The 13000-nt window shown below is 37.2% G+C and overlaps 1 protein-coding gene across 1 annotated transcript in view; it reads left to right on the forward strand.

The window, feature by feature from the left end:
- Positions 1-821: 821 nt before the first annotated feature.
- Positions 822-13000, forward strand: part of ZNF536 (zinc finger protein 536) — a gene marked incomplete at its 3' end in the record, with an annotated part of 201361 nt that continues 189182 nt past the window's right edge. Inside the window, exon 1 of the mRNA XM_084294944.1 lies at positions 822-860. The remainder of the gene's footprint in view (positions 861-13000) is intronic.

The following is a 13000-nucleotide window of genomic DNA, read 5'->3' on the forward strand; positions in this document are numbered from 1 at the left end:
AACATACTCTTTTATTATTAAAGCTTGTAAACTAATGTGAAAACTAGGTTTAAAAACATTGCTGGCTTTGTAAACTAGGGAAGAGTGGCACTTCTAGCTTCCTGTTCTGCCTTCTGACATTTGTGGTTATTCATCAGCTCTTGAAGGTATAGTAGTCGATAACATAAAAATTTGACTATACTGGACTTTATTTACTTATTTATGATAATTTTATTTTCCTTCAAGCAGAAGTGCTTGGAAATGAAGTTTTATATTTGTACAGAAAAGCCTCAACTCTTTCTGATTTCTGATTGTACCCCTCTCTCCAGTGAGTATGGGGGCAGTAGAAGTCCTGATGGCCACCACCCTTGGTCAGATTCAACATCCTGACTGTATTTGGAGAGCTCAGGCTGTACCCAACATTAGGCATCATTTAAGCCACTTTTTCTTGGTGTGGTGGCCCAGTTAGCTGCCCTGCTCTGTTGTCTTCCTGTCGATTTTGTGCTGACTATAATTGGAGAGAATAGGTGAAAGCCTGAACCTTGTTCACAGAAATCCAAAAGGCTGTAGGATGGCCTAGTGCTAAGCAGGAGGTTGAGTGGGGCTGAAGGGGATGAGGGCGCAGAGCCCTGGTTTTGGTTACCTGCCTGGCTGTTCCTAAGTGTGGATTCCCACAGGGAGCACTCAGCTGTATCTCAGAGCTCTGATACGCTTCTCTGATTCTGGTTTAAATTCCCTGTGAAACCAGAGGTGAGTTTTAGTTGTGTAACAAGAGAGAATTCATTTAGTGAAGACGACCTGTTTATGTTTCTCTTTATTGTGCCCCGACAGCTGACAGGAATGTTCCCGTCACTGCCAGCTTTCATGAAGGAAGGGTACAGGTACGTTTTGTGCATACACTCACCATAGCTGATGAGCTGAAAGTTAAGCTGCCTGCTGACAGTTTCCTGAAATCATATCAATAACATATTGTTAGCTCTTGTGATTGAAGCTAAAAGAGTCTGCTGTTGGATAAGGGATACATGATACGGGTATTTCATAAGCAAGGGATATAACTGAATAACTCTGCTCATTCAAAGTACTTACTTTTTTTACAGTATAATTTTTATACCATTGTCCTTTTAGAATATTTTTGGAGAATCTAGAAAGAGAGCAAAGTCGTTTAGAAAGAGTATTTTTGGATATTTTTTTTGAAAAAAAAAAAAGTCACTAAGAAAATAAAATCCAACAACCAAAATCTGAGAAAGGACTTCTTTTGTGACTTAAAAAAAAGAAGAATAAAAAGTAAAAAATGAACTACAAGGAAGCCTGATGTTTTGATTAAATATGACTTAAATTCTGAGATAATCTTGTGCTGAAGTATGAGAAGCCACAATTTGCTATATACATCGACTTCATGCTTTCTCACATCAAATAATAGCTGGTCTATTCAAAACTAGTAAGTAAAAGAGAGAAAAGTCATTTGAATTAGATATAAATATCAGTCTCTATATAAGCATAGGTGGAAGGCACTGGAAGTCAGTACAACAGAAAAATGAGTTTCTACTTAGGGAAATGAAGCAGTACAGAGGTTTTGGGGGAGAACTGAATGTTCTTAGCTTTGGGGCTTTTCGTAGTGAATCCCGTACAGTGAAGAGTGTTTGGATGTCCCATGGCAAGTAGTGGGAGCCCACTCCCTGTCTCCCGTGGCTGCTTCCTTAAACCTTTCCCTTGCCATTCGTCTGGCTTCATATTTTGCTGAAATTTTCTAGATTCATGCAGATTTACAGCAAAGACATGTTAACTGCCAAATAGACTTTCTTGGATGTGTATGTCTAAAAAATAGCTACTTCTTCAGAGTATGATTTTGCAAATTAATATCAAGTGAAGTTTTACATGAACTGGAGAAATTGAATACAAACTGCTCATTTGTACAGGCTATTCAAGAGACTTGAAACTGTTTTCCTGGGAGTTGGTTATGTTTATTGAGTGTTGTATCAAAAATTCTTGCAGTAAAGCACTCTGTCAGTCACTGGGGCTTCTCAGCTGCCCTCAGCCTGTTGCAGGGCCAAAGCCTCTAGGGATGCTGTCAGTCACTGGAAAGAGTTTGGTCAGAGCTGCATTTGACCAGCACTGCCTGTTAAGGGTATATTGCAGTTAGTGGAGTCCACCTCTCTACTGACTTGGGAACCATAATTGAACTTGCCAGTGTCTGTCATCCCATGAGTGCATTTATCGGACTTCCTTTGTCAGCTTGGTTGCTGCTCACCTATCAACCATGATAGATTGTCTTTCCAGCCATGGGCCCAGAATATTGCAATTAACATCAAAATTATTTAAAGGATTTTTTTATCCTGCAGATAGCTTTGAAATATGTTATTGTACTTTTCTAACATTCCTTCTCCCATGTATTCATCTTTCTGCTCTGTGTCTGTCAAAGTTTTCAGTGCCTCTTCTATTAATGATCAAAGTTATTGTGCCAAGATAAAACGGGGATGCCCAAACAGTGGTCAGAGCTAAGCTTGTCAGAATCCTGAAGGTCATGCTGCCATTGTAGTTAAGTGTGTGTACTGTTTTACCATAATCAGTGCTTGCATCTTTGCTTTCTTAGATATGTGCACTAAGTGGCTTTCTGTTTCTTGCACTTGACCTCGCAGCGCAAGGTAGGAGGAAATTCCCTGTTATTTTAACTGCTCATGCCTCCCTGAATTGAAAAGTACTGCGAAGATGTGACCCTTTTTTATGGTTGTTTATATGACATTATTGTCACTTCCTTGGCGTAATCACAGAACTGCTACGACTGTTTTGCACCATTGTTCAGAGGAAGAGGCAGTGTTATTGTGAAGCAGAATTATCTATCTCAGACAGGTCGACATAATTTAAAAAGCAGCAAGGGAAATAAGGGTATATATCCCTAACTCAGTTGCTTTAAGTATAGGCAGCCCTGTTCAAGATTGTCTTTCTGCTCATGAAGCCCTCAGAAAGAACAGTGTGATTAGTAGTACTGCAGATATACATAAATATAATTTTTTCTTCTTTGAAGTTACAGTCTGAAAAAGAGCTTGTTCTGTTCATATTTCTGACCTTGGGGTAGATATGATTATAGCAGTTGCAAAATCAAGCTGTTGGTGTTGTCGCTGTGCAGTGACTGCTGACTACACCCTCTAAGTCTAAACCACTTATCTCAGTTTGAAAGCATCATGTGAGGTGCTAGGTGGCTTCCAGAGCTACCAGCTTTGTGCTTGTGCTCAGGGTGGCAATCAATTAATAAAGTTAAATGACAGCAGTAGAAAAATATCAGTAAAAGTGTGCACAAACCAGAACCAGATAAAGGAGATTTGTGTTTTTAGTGTTTTATTTTTATTGAGTGGTAATTAAGAGCATTTTTTACTATTGTTAGTCTGAGTTTGTGTTGAGCTTCCTTATCTGTCTTATTCCATTCAATTCTGCAAGGGATTTTCTCTTTCTACTTTTTCTGGAGAGCACGAAGACAAGAAGCACCTAAGTAATGTCTGCTTTCTTTTTCACTCATCCACCTGCCTCCCAGCATTCTTGCTTCTTTCAGCTTCAGGTTTCACCTTGATGAAACTGAGGCTTTCTCAACATTATCCTCTTCCTGGAAATTAATATTAACAATAACTCATTAAAGCCACTTGTATCAAAGAACGACTATGACCCTCTAAATTATGTCTTTTCTTTTTGCCACAAAGACCATGTGTTATAGGGAGAGGGAAAAATAAATCAATTGGGAAGAGGAAAGAAAGGAGAGAAGACAAACTGGAGGTAGAAGGGATTAACAGCCAAGAATTTCAGTTATTAACAACCAAAATAGCCCTACACAATATTTTAACCAAAAAATTTTATGCTGACAGGTCCATCATGAGTTAAAAAAACAGTCTTTTCAGCAGTCAATTATGTTTGATAAAAGAAAGCTATCTGGCATACTGGACTAAGCAATAGGAGTCAAGAGTCCTGGATTCTGTCCCTGGCTGTTTTACAGAGAATAAGCCATCTATTTAAGTTAAGATACATGGCAAGCTTTTTCCTAACTGAGATGTAGAAATGATCAGTTAGGGATACTCATTTCTACAGTCCTGAAATTCAGTCCCTTTCTGGCCTAGGAAGCCATCCGGGTACTCTGCTGTTGGGCAAGTTACCTCTAAATTGTTAAGTGTTTGTATTGATGTTATATTAAGCTGTTCACTATTTCTGTGCTCTGAAGAGGAATGTGCAGAAAATGTCTTTCCCTCTTCTCGTTGTGTTGATCACAGTATACTTTGAGCCCATGACGCTTGAAGCTTTACAGAGTACAGGAGGATGGCCTGACATGAATGACTGCTTGGGACATCTGAGCAACACGTCACTGCTGTTAAACTCTTTCCAGTTGCATAGAGTAGCTCTTTATACTTTCTATATATTTGTGCATGGGGGAGCTTTCTTCATGTTGGTTTGTCTTAAATATACTGACCTGAAAGAAAAGAACAATGTATTGGTATCCCCTTATTCTTTCATCTCCCTTATTCCCAGTTAAATGTTATTGGAAGTAAAATAAATGCAGTTGTGCTATCTGTGAATTTTGACAGTATATACTTCATCACATACGATCTCTTTCATGTGCACAAAGTTATGCAATGTTAAGAGTTTGAATCTTTCTTCTTCCTTTTGAACTCTTGACCAACATTAAAACATTTTCTTAGGCATGTACTTTCTATGTTGACATCATCACAGGTAACCTGTGTGTTCAGTGATGCATTGTTTTGTCCACTAACTTAGTAGTATGCAATTTGGAGCATTCTTAATTATCCTACAAACCATTTTGTGATAATGAAACCAAATATGGTGTAGACTTGGCTGACATCTCTGTGATATTATTGGCATACCATATAATTGTTTCAAATGTAAATTGGTTACTGATTTTTCAAAATATTTACTCTATTAAATTTATATTTGAGACATCCTTTACCCTCTCCCCCAAACCTGTTATAAGTATTATTCTATTTTTCCTTGTTCTACATGCAGATAGGGTTGTATATGGACTCTGTAATTTGGTGGAAAAATAGGCTAACCATGTGGTCTTTAAGTCCTAAAACTACAGTTGAGTGTGCAGTATCTTTCCATATAACTAGGTCTTTTGTTCCACTAGAGAAAATAACTTAATTTTTTATTATTATTATTTTTTTAACATTTAAATGCAATAGTCTTTACCTAATAGACCGGGGATTGCAGGAAAGTGATTAATGTGAACTAAAGGGCAGAATTACTTTGTTGTTGTTGTTAGTCCCACTTGTGAATTTTTTTTTTCTCTCCAGACCAGATTTCCAGCCTTTTACATAAAGTTAAAGTCTAATAGGACAATATCCTCCTTTTTGAAACTCTTGCTATTCAGGGATAGTCTGTTTCTGCATTTTCATTAGGTATGTGTGTCTTTGTCCCTTGAAATCCATCTATTTATTGCAGTGACACCTACTGCTGAGAGAGCTGATCCGCAACAGGATCAGTTAGTGTTAAACTTGGCCAACAAGCAGCTCCTGACTCAACCAGCAGATGTTTCCGTGGCTCAGGTCAAAGGGAACTTATGGGCTCGCATTTTTTTCCTTTACTCCTAGCATTAAATGCCAGGAAAGTCAACACTAGGTACAGACAATTGACCTGAACAGTAGCAGGAGGAACTGAACCAGGGCCCTGAGGATCTGCAAAGACCAAAGCATTAGTCTGTTGAGCCACTGTACTGGCTCCAGTCCAATAATTTCAGACAACTGACTATCTCATTGCATGCCTGGATTTTAATAATGATTTTACATACTTATTTGATGATTTGTATCCAAGTTTATGCTTCTGACAGGTGCCCTTGTGAACAAAATCTCAGTGGGCTATCACATGTGAATATTTCACAATCAATCACACTTTGATCTTTGGGACATATGTGCATTTGACATTATATTCAATTGTGTGCAAAATCTAAATCTAAGCCTTTGTGAAATGAAAATAAAATCATCAAACCAGCATTACAGTTTAGGATTTAAATTGTTTCAAACCATGATCTGAGCTCTGTAGCCTTAACTCTTATTTCTTTATCGCTTAGTAATCAGTGCAGAGGACCTGATCCTCCCATCCTCCCCCAGATGAAGTACACTGCCTTTTATTTGGAGCTTGCCTGTGTAAGGAATGCAGGATTAATGGTGTCAACATTACGGATATTTTAATATTATATAATGAGTTAGGGTATTACAGATTTCCAGTTTGGTATGCTGTCCTCAGATGAGAATGGGAGATTCAGAATTCATTTTATACTGTAAAAATTATAAAAAAAATAAATAATAAATAAGCTTTACAAAGACTTCCAGGCATATTATTATTTTATTTGTACTGCATGATACTAGAGTGGATCATTAAAGACTTAATTTTAAAGTTCCTTCAATCTGAGGTGGATGCCAGTTGGATTAATTAAAGTGAATGATCAGATAGGAGCTTCAGAAGATTGATCAAATTGGAGAGATTTTAATCAGTTGTATACATTCCAATTACATGAAAAAAAAAAAAAAACAAATTTACTTTTTAAAATGTTATTTCTAAACAAACAAACAAAAAACAGAAGCTTTAGTTTAATGAAGCATTCCACAAATTAGGCTCCCATTTGAATTTAGGTATCACTCTTATCTTTATTTTTGTCATCAGGAAAACACGAGGAAAAAAAAAAAGAATCAATGATTATAAACTAAAAAATAATGATCCCAGATGCAACCAGTGCTTGGAAGAAAGCAGGATTTTTTATTGTTATTATTATTATTTTACTACTTTTTTTTTAAGCTACTGAACTTTCAGTACCAATTATTTATCTTTCTCTTCTTTGGATCTGACTTCTTAAGTATATGCAAGTGAAATAGAATAAACAAGAAGGAAAACAGATTTTGCTAAGTCACATGCAAAGTAGCAATAAATCAAACAGCTTGTCTGCATTCTTCTAATCTTTCTATTCTAATCTGTGAGCGAGATTTATAAATGACCTCTCCTCTCCTCTGTGCTAGTCTTCCTAGATTGTGATCACAAACAGTTCACAGTCCTCCACTCCATGGGTGCTACCAGCTAAAGACTGCGCTGGTGATTTATCTTCTACTGATCAGTTATCAGTCCAAAACACTGTGCTAGCTAGAAAGGAACCTACAGTTGTAACAGGTATTTTAGAAAGCAACTGTCTTTTTAGTTTGGACTGCAAGCAGTACAGCCTCAGCAAATAATTTTGTCTGTTAATGACTTTTGAAACTTTGAAATCCCTGTGCTAACCCTTCTTTAAGGCATAAAAACTGTTGTGGAATGAGTTGGCTCTGTTGTTACTAAAGGAGTACTTTGTTTTGAAATCAATAAGATGCTTGTTTAAATATCAGCACTACAAAGCAGCTACAGTTGTGTCGGTTGCCTTCCTTGTTCCCTCCCCTACAGTCTGACTGTGGCCAGATGCTGGAAGATGGGTGCTGCTTCGCCCACGCTCCCAGCCTGAGAGTGGGATCAGGGTCGCTTTGTGCAGATTGTGCCAGAAGGATGGTTTGCCCCAGGTTGTAGTGGTGGTTTATTATTATTAATTATTTTTTAATTCTATATAAGCTTTGCAAAGACAACAAAACCTAAGTGTGAAAAAGAGATTAATAGTAGTAACTAATTACCAACTTAGCCATAACAATAGCTTAAAACTGCAAATAGATTGGACACGTTACCTGTAGGCCAACTCTTTTTTTTTTTTTTTCTTAACATTCTGTTCCACTCCAGAAACCATGTATTTTCCTAATATAATTATGTTATACCCCAAGGAGCAGGACACCTACTTAACCAACCAAAAATAATAATAATAATTTAAAAAGTGAAAAGAAAAAAGGGGAAAACTACAGTGAACTCAATGCAGTTATTCTATTTTACATAAGTATAAATAAGAATAGAATCTGGCCTAATGTTTATTTCATTTTATCTATGAAATTTTTCTATTTTTCTAATTTTTCTATTTTTCTATTCTATAGAAAATGCTATCCTTGTGGCATTAAATACAGCTGATCTCTCTCCTTCCTTTCCATGCACACATGTTTTTGTTAAAATTTAACTATTTACATCTATGTCTCTTAGTATTGCCTACAAATCATTCAAAGAAGAGTAGGTCATCTGTGCTGCTCTACTGTTTATATATCAATCATCTGGCAAATAAACCGCTCAGTATCCTACCCACCTCAGTAATATTTGTGATGTAATTTGTTTGGATGCCCAAATGTCACCAGCGTTGATTGTAAGAGATGAAAAAAATGTACTTGCTCAGCACACCAAGCTCTGGGCTAAAATGTAAGCATGAAATCTCTGGTTTATTTTTGTAATAATGTTTACAGCTGTTTAATGACCCTGAAAGGGTTCAGTAGTCTGGTGTTCTGTATTTCTTAACAGGAGTGTATTATGCTTATAACAGCCTTAGTTAAACAGTTTCAGCTACAACAATAAGGACAATATTTAATAAAAATTCTATATATATTCTGAAGTTTCTCAATGATACCTGTTTACGAATTGCTAAGAACTGAAGCAGTCTGTATTGGAATAGTTAGAATTTATCAATGGACCACAAGATGGTGTAGATATATGTGTATTTTTCTAGCTGGAAAGACAAATACCAGGTCTGCATTCTGAAAGCATAAGTAACGGTATGTGTAACTAACTGCTTGGAGGATCAGGGCCAGAGCGAGCTTGTCGTTTAAACACGTGAGCTTGTAAAGCATTACTTTGCTTACTGAACTGTAAATCTTTTAACTAACCTAATCTAAGCTATAATAACAGCACAACAGTGTTTTTAAAATGACTGTTTTCTCTACAGCAGTGAAGAGGGAAATGCTTTAGTGTGTGTCCGGTAGGAGTGAGCAGATGTAAATGAGAGCTGAATGTGGTCTATCTGTTTACAAAGATAACAGGTGTGTGGATACATATATGTACAGTTATACAGATGTGTGCACACACGTTTACATGTGTGTGTAGGCATATATTTGTATTTCAACTTTTTTATTCTACTTGTTATATATTTTTTCCCTTCTCTGTTTCCAGCAAAAGGAAGTCGAGCATCTCACATTACATTAATGTAGTTGTGATGACAAGTATTTCTGGTGTCATAATTGGCTTTAAATTCCGGTAATCCATTTCAAATAGTTAAATAAAATCTGTGTGTTCAATTGAAATGGCTAAAGTCAGAATTTTCATTATTGATATCACAGAAAATATTCTTGAGGGCAAAAATGTGAGTCGAATCAAAATAACTATTAGTATCATCAAAGGGAATTGAACATTTCACTGTACCTTCATGTGGGAGATGAGAGAATATTTTCATAATGTTGAAAATTTGTTGTGAATTTCATAAGCTGAGTACCCTTGTCATAGAAATAGGAAACTGTACGCCCTACAGAGTAAATGGCTGTCTTCTGATGGTTCCTTAGCTTCTTGTGGAGGGCTTACTCCTGCCCTGCTCCGTGCAGTGTTATCTGCACTGGTTTGCAACCTGGGTATACACCACAGGGTGAGTGAGGATGTGCCTCTCTGGCTGTAGAGGATGGCTTTTGCTGCAGGAGTGGAGGGTTTGTTTAGGTTAGGAAGGGCAGACCATGAACAACTGATACCAATGTGCTCTGTATGGTGCTGAGTCTTGGGGGACAATGTTCTTACAAAACATTTGAGATAACTAAAGGTCAAAAAGGGACTATACAAATTTCAACAGAGACATTTTGAATTTCTTAACAATCTCAAATTTTATTTGCAGTTGAGTTTGTAAACATATATTACTGCACAGAACATCGTGCTTCTGTTCCCAGTGCAAGTGATGGCAAAACGTGCTGTGTTTTCCTTATAAGAGAGATCAAAATCGGGAAAAGAGTGTAATAGACTATATATTTAAAAACAGAAAGCTAGAGATTTCAGCATACTCAGGGAAAGCCTGTGAGTGGTCCTGAGTGTCTACTCCTCTTCTTTTTTATCAAAAGAGGAATGGGAAAATTACAAGTATTCTGGTATTTTTCACTTTTTATGCAGACAAAACACTTTATCACACTCCACACAACCGTGTTGTGTATGAACTGAACAAACATTATTTTTCCATCTGGAAAATTCTGACTTTTCAGGAAAAAGTTTTGGGGGAAAAAATGCTTTAGGCAAAAATGTTTGGATGCTAAATGAAAGTTATAATGTAGATTGGGAGCTTTGTGAAGATTTGGGTACCTGTGATTCCAAATTGAGTGCTTGGGCCAAGCTGCCTTGCAGGGTTTCAGCTTTCATGAAAGCTTATAACCCAGATTTCTCCTGGGCTCTTTCTGGTCCTAGCAGTGTGCTGGGAAATACTGTGTAGTCCTCTGTCTGCAGATCCTGGCCTACAGAGGACAGTGAAGGTAGGAGGCAACCCCACCACCACAGTTGTAAATTCACAACAACACTTATACATGGATATTTCCAGATTTTTTATTTTTATTTTTTGAATACCTGGTGTGTTGGTTTGGTGAGGCAAGAAGGAAATGACATAATGAAGAAAAATGTTGTGAAAATACTTACTTTGTCAAAACACTTGAAAAGATGTACTGTTTATCTGTTAAAGGGTAATAATTATAATTAATAAATTAAATTATAAATTTATTAAAATAAATATATAAATATTATAAATTTATAATTAAAATATTCAGGTAAATTTTAATGAGTTCCATTCAGGTTTGCTTCAGTGTTTTTAGCATTTGGGAGTTGGTGTAAAATGGACAGGGTGAAATGGCACATCAGGCCAGTCTGAAGACGACCATTGCATCTATAGAAAAAATTGGGTGGAGGCAGAAGGACTGCACAGCTGTGGTCATCTCTGTTGATTCAGAAGCATCCTTGCACTCTTGAGTGTTGGGGAGAGCAGCCAGGCCCTGAGAGAGAGCTAGAGCTGGCAAGAAGAGGTTAGGCAGTGACCACTGTGACTTTTCTTTCTCTGGACCTGGGGCAGGAGGTTGAGGAGCTGGAGGTAAGCCACAGCAGAGCTGGGACCTTGAACTGCAAGGCTTGAAGCAAGAGAGCAGGAGTTAGAGGCTCATTGGGGAATGAAAATCCCTTGCCCCCGGGATAGCCCATCTGGTCTTAGATACAGGCAGGGATGATAGATAAAGAGGGAGAGAATGAAATTGCTGTTTTGTGTGTGTGTGTGTGTGTGAGAGGGAGAGAGAGAGAGAGAGAGGGAGGGAGGGAGAAATTAGGCAAATTAGATTTGGTTATCTAATTCATGGTGGAATGATGGACGAGAAGGAATTTTGTTTCTGTCTTCCATGTGGATCAGAGATGAGATTTTGGTAGGTTTTGCTGTGAATGGGCTGAAGGATACTGAGAGTCTGATTTACATGACAGCTGAACAGCAACAGGGTCCCTGGGTTTCTAAACACAACCAGGAATTGCAGGAGGAGAGATTTCATATGGCAGTATTTTGAATACCACAATTATACTTTGCAACAAACCTAGGTAGAAGTAGGGGAAAAAAAATTGTTCAGGGCCAGAGGCAGGAGACAGGAGGACAAGAAGTGGGGGCAGTTGAGGGTATGAATACAGTTTAAGTGAAGATCTGTAGCATTTTGAGATTGCAGTAGCTGGATACTAGAAACTGAACAGCTGATCAGAGTATGTGGTACTTAGAGGTGTTTGTTTCTCATTAAGCAGAGGCTTGCTGACCTTTCTGCATATTTCATCAAAAAAGTATAAAATTTCCACTGCCAAAAGATCAACGTGTGTCAGTCAGGCTCCCCAGAATTGATCCAATATTACTAGTTTTTAAATGAAAAAATATGGGTTTGGTCTTCCTTTTGATTATTTTTTTTTCAACTCATCCTACATTATATGTGTGTGTATGTTTTGCGGGGGACAGAAAATAGAAAAAAGAAATAGGAAAAGTTATCCTGTTCCAACTATAAATGCTGTTGGTGCTTAAGAAGTTATCTTTAAAAAAGAGTCACAAAATAACCTGAAGTATCAACTACAATTCCCTTCCCCGGTCCAAATAACTACAGGTTTGAATTGATGCTTAGGGTTAAACATCAGAATTAATAAACTCCATTGGGATCTGTCAGCATTTCCAAACGCAGATGCTAAAATTAACTACCCAAACCTTCCAAAGCATGTAAAGACACCAGTTCCCATTGATGTTAACTGAATAAATGAAATTTGGGCTGCATTTTTCAAGCTGTTATAGAAAATGACAATATAGAAAGACATTTCCAAACCCTCTTTAATATATGTGCATGTCTGTACAAACAATAAATTTCTTGAATTTTTATTCTATTGTTTGCCAACATGCTTTATTTAAGTATGGTGAGGAGAAATAGCACTTGTAGTATGTAGAATCCAGACAAGAAAGTGGATTTCTGTGTTTTTGTTTGTTTGTCTGTTTGTTTTTAAAGGAAGTGGTTAGATAGATATTCAAAATCTCAGTCAACTTCAGGCAATGGCAAGCCTAAGCACTACAGCTCTGTCAGATGCTTAGCTAATACTTTAGAACATGAAATTTGGCTTGTTTCAAGTGTTAAGAAAACTTTCAAAAATGTTACAATAATGTGTTTTTATGTGCTCCTATTTTGAATGATTGTGGTGTGATGCACAGAAAACCTGCATGGAAACCAAGAATTTGATTTGTTTACTTGTGTGAATATCTGCCTTGACCATGTTCCCCTACCTTTGGAAATCAGATACTTCAAGCCAAACTTAGGCACAGTCCTGTAGCTTATGCATATAAGCCTTTTCCTTTGGTATACTTCATCCCATTAATATTTTTATAAATATTTGAAAGCATATAAGTAGTGGGTCCCCAACATGAAACCTGTATCTTAGCAGCATTAGTTTGAAAAAGACATGTTTATATCTGAGCAAAGTTTTGTGGCTCATGTTCGTCTTTAATACAGGCATAAATATCGATTTCCCCCTTTTTTCATGTAAGATCTGCATTGTATCACACAACCTCATTCATCCTGTTGAGGACCAAATAGGTCTCGTCTTGGAGACCACCCATGCCTGTTCTAGTCCCTGGTTC

Source organism: Netta rufina (assembly GCF_964035555.1).
Source record: "Netta rufina genome assembly, chromosome: 13".
NCBI lineage: Eukaryota > Metazoa > Chordata > Aves > Anseriformes > Anatidae > Netta > Netta rufina.